Below are 4,993 nucleotides of genomic sequence, written 5' to 3'. Positions count from 1 at the left end.
GGCCCAGTGCATGTGGAGGATACGGCATACTGTGAGACTTTATGCATGTGCATGCTTTAATATACACAGAATGTAACCCGATATTTAAAACGTGATAATATATGATGTTGAGTGCAGTAACAGTGATATGTATCCCTCAGATCCCACTCCAGCTAAAATTACTCCATCCATGAAATAGAGGTATCCATGGTTACTTCAGGAGCCATGTTAAAGGGTGCCTTAGTGTATTCTCTCGCAGTTTCCACCTTTTCCCTCATTCATCATTTGAAAGAAATCACTGTGCCACCTCAAGGTTTCCGACAGCGACAATTTGGTTTTGCAAATGAGATTTGCAGTGAATAATCTCAATAATATTGATGAAGATAGACTGGCTATTAAATATCTCTGAATTATGAATGCAAAGCTTATTACATCTGCGCTTACCTGCTTGACTTTGAGAGAGTGAAATGCAGAGCTTACGTAGTTCAGCGCTACACAGGCTGCAGGGTGAAATATTGTATAGGAGCATCCCCAATACGACATATTTGCAGTCTTCAGAACAACCTGTTACCTTGACAACGCAATTTTATCATTCAAGCCCATTGCTACCTTCTCTCACAGCAGGAATCAAATGTGCCTTAAATGTATACTGCTGCAGGGTTTTACACCTCAGTTCAAGGTAGAAATGAGACATCGGATGGGTTGAGATGTGCAGAAAATGTTGAATTATGATTTTCCTCTAATGCTGCACAGTGGACAATGTGAGGTGATTGTAATGTAAGGACGGTGCTGTTGGTCTGAAACGCTCACCAAAAAGCAGATTGGATGATATGATTAAGGCAGACACGGGAGGATAACGTTATTAAGGCTGAAAACGCTGCTGCTTTTCATCGACGCGCTCAGATACATGACGAGCAGTCCAGATATTCTGATGACATTATGAGGGACAAACTGCAGTTCATCAATTCAATCTGGTAAACTCCCCAAACACCAGTGACCTCAGGACGGTTACTATTTCCAACCACTTACTCATGCAGTTATATGCCTAATTGTCGGGCCATATTTGCAAGTTCGTTAGTCATTGTGACCATTGTTATGCAAGCTACAAGCAAGCTTTTCATGAGGCTAGCCCATCTGCTGCTGTGTCTTCTTCACTGAATTCCACCGGCCCCTATAAAGGAATTCAGATTTTCTAAATTAAACTAGCTGTACAGTTTTATTTCTCCCTCTATAAACTTCCTTTATTTAGAAAATTTAAGCTCATGAGTGCAGAAGCTGTTTTAAAAGATTTTCTTCAAGGGAACATTTTCTCCTCCAGACAATTTTAACAATATGCCAGAATTATTACTCTGATTTTTTATTTTTTTTAAAACACATCTTTCATTGTATTAATTTCTTAATATTTATAGGCATCGGTAGAGCCCTCTTCACACTGCAGTTCTGCCAGGAACCATGTTTATGTAGAAAATTTTAAAAACAAAAAACAAATTGGCCACAATAGGGTCAATCTAAACATGCCAAACTCAGAATATATTGCATTTCAGGAACCACTGTATATAAAATGTGGAACTTAAAGGACAAAAACGCTGCGGACATGATCTTGGTAAAGCTTCAGCCCTCTGTGTGATGTCACCTTCCTTGCTTGTGTAGCTGCAGAGCTCAGAAGATTAGGAGTGTATTTGCTGGATAATGAACAAGGTCAAACAGCGTAGGAGGAATGGCTGTGTGCTGGATGGCTCATGGATGTCATTACATAAAAGTCATGTTGCAGAACTTGAACTGTACCCATTAACTTAACTGCAGTTCTATGTCGGAGCGATTGGGACTGCGCTCGCAGCTCGTACAGAGTTTGCATTCAATTATTTGAACTATAACATGATTTAGGAGTGCATTTACTTGTGAATGGGTACATTTGCTTGTACATCAGTAATCCTGTGCCAGCCTGCTTCAAGTGGAACCCATTCCAACTGAACTGACAGCACGCACTGATAACCTCTTAAATCTGATTAATGACGGCGTATTTAGGGCTACATTTATAGCACCAATATCGACTTGCATTCAATAGTAGGTATTAAACAGCCGTTTCATCCACCTCCAGCACACCGGAGTACCCCTGCTCCAGAGGATTTGCAAATAAAATCTAACTTATTCAACATGATTAAACAGTAAAGGTCTTTCAGTCCCAGAATTGCTGTATTACTGCATAACACTGCCATTAGAGGCCTTTACCAATGAAAGGTTTTCATTACCCTGCAGGGCGTCAGTGGAGACTTTGAATGGTCTGAGACGGCCTGAGCGCCTGCTCAGAGGCTTCTCCACTGGAAAAGAGAAAATTGCTGGATTACAAGCCATGGTAGTACTGTGGCTGTGATGACGATATCGCCAGTTTATTGTTTCACTATTTAGCTGGAATATTTCAACAACTGTTCCCAAAAAATTCAAACCTTGTCCCCAGAGGATGAATCTTGCAGCTCTTGTGATGCCACGATTTGTCCTCTGTGGCGTCACCACCAGGTCTCATCAACTGTTGGATGGGTTAGCATCACTGACTGTTTATAAAAAAAAGTGATAAAGCAAATACAGAAGTGCCTAAAACCTGCATTCTTTCCCACAGCCAGCAGAGGGCGACTCCTCTGGTTGTAAAAAGAAGTACGACTAAATAAAAGTCTACGAAAAAATGACCCTAATCCTCACTTGATCTATTTCCCCTCTAACCATTGTCTACTGACTTTTTGTTCTAAATCACTAGTTTCTAGACTTTTTGAAAACAGAATGATATTCATTTTGTAAATAACGTCCCCAGTTATAGTTAAATACTCTTGGCTTCAAAGCAGCACTTCATAAGTGACTGATCCATCTTTTATATGACTAGTATGAAATGTGGTTCAGTTGTCTTCCTGTCAGATTAATTTGTCATCACCTTAGTGACTGTTAGATTGTTTTTTTCCAGCATCATCGTCACACCAAAATGTCAGTTTATGATCAAATATCTGCAAAACTAATGACAGTCTCGTAACGTCAGCCGTACTTTGTGTTAAGCAAATGTTAGCATGCTGCTACGCTAAATTCAAATGATGAGCATGGAGAGGAAACACTGGCTACCTCTTAAACATTGGCGTGTTAGTTGTAAATAAAGATGGACAACAGGACAGCTTCCTAAAAGTGACATTAAAATATCTGGACTTCTCCTGGATGCTGGTTGTCATGGAGGCCATAAACCTGCACAATATATGCCAGCAGCTGGGACAATAAAACATCTAAGTAGAATGAGGTTACTGTCAGATATTTCCAATCACATTGGTGTTTGTTAAAGTGTCTGTTTGGCCTGATTGATGCTCTGAACATTGCAGTCGTGGTCTTCTGCTCAGTCGTCGTACATCAGAGTCACAGACCTGCTCCCCTTCATTAACACATTATTATCATCATCTGTTTCTGAATGAGGTGCTCGGCAGTAAACTGAGCTGATAGTCTGAGATACCTGGAGGGCCTACTGTACAGTTATACTGGGGTTTGAAGCCTAACCTAATGATGCTAATGTAGCTAGCAAGCTAAGTGGACAAGCAATCCATAGGAACAAAAACAGAGACAAGTAAGCTACTGGTCAGGTACTAATTACTGTTTACCTGAGATGATAATGTAAAAATGCTAATTACTCATTCTAAAGACCTTTTCTCCCCTTCGTGTCGGGCAGGAAGCAGGCGGCCTTGAGCTCGTGTTTCTATTCGCTGGTCATCATGGCTGCTGCTGGACTTAGTGGGAAGCCTGAACAGCAGCGACTGGTGATGGAGGTAAGTGTGGGTAGTTCAGACAGCACAGCTGATTCATTCTAGCACTTGGTCATTCTTGCACCAGTCTCGCATAGCCGGCCACTCGTGCTGACACAGCGCTGCGTAGAACGGTCTGACTGAACCTCATCGTTGTGCTATGGGGGGGATAAAAGCTTTGGTGTGTTTGTATTTCTATAAATTGATCACAGTCACCTTTGATGAACAGGATTCACTAACATAGTGATGAGGGAACTGTTTTTGTGCAACAGTCACAGCAGTAGGGCTGCTTCTGGCATGATCCAACAGTTCAACAAATCTTAAATGTTTTTGCGTACAGGTTGCTGCCCGGGTTTTGTTTCTCGGTCGTGTCCAGATAGTGGAAGGTGAGCAAGCCGAGTGAAATGCACGACCGAGGGGAGGCGTTGATCGACTCTCTGCATCCAGTGAGTCAGAAAATGTTTGCAAATGGCATCACCAGTACGAGATGTAAAATGTTGGCCTCACTTTCTCCACAATAGGAGGAAGCAGTGACTTCTTCACACAGTGTATGGTCTACCTACACACACCTGTGTTACCTATTGTGATGTCTTTTCAGGCTGAGGTGTGCACACACTCTGCTTCCATTAGTGTGTACAAACACTGTTGGTCAGATTATTCTTAGCATAGCTTCAATTAATTCGTCAGCCAGAATAAGTAGGAAGGCCTGAGTGTGTGTGGGTGAGTGTGGAAAGAGTGAATTAGCCTCCACCTATAAAATCTCATAATCTCAGTGTAGATTGCAGCTTGTGCTCAAAATGTGATCAGAGAGAAGACAAACATGTAGAGCTGTTCCTCGACTGCTCAGCTGAATGAAACAAAACCTTCATGTTTGTAGACGGGCTCTGGACCAAGTCGCCGCCACTATAAAGCAACAAAACGAGCTTTTTACGCTGAAGAGCATAATGAGGTAGTAAATGGAGTGCTCATTGTCTAACACCCTGCCCTCAGCAAACAACCCAACCATCAGATAAATCCACAGAAACCAGGTGTGAAGTTTGGACCACATAGCTGCTGCACCTTCAGCTGGTTCCTGGTCGTGTGAGCGCTTTGTCCACGTCAACACGGTTAAACATGTGCTCGGATTGGGCTCCTCAGAAATCGATCTATTCATAGAATGTGTTGGTTGCAATTATATAAACGCTCGACCTTTCGCTGGAGCGAGACGGAGCAGAGGGACGAGGTGGAGAATAAAAGGAACAGAAGACAAG

Source organism: Stegastes partitus, unplaced genomic scaffold, assembly GCF_000690725.1.
Source record: "Stegastes partitus isolate 25-593 unplaced genomic scaffold, Stegastes_partitus-1.0.2 Scaffold1214, whole genome shotgun sequence".
Taxonomy (NCBI): domain Eukaryota; kingdom Metazoa; phylum Chordata; class Actinopteri; family Pomacentridae; genus Stegastes; species Stegastes partitus.
This window is presented reverse-complemented; position numbering follows the sequence as displayed.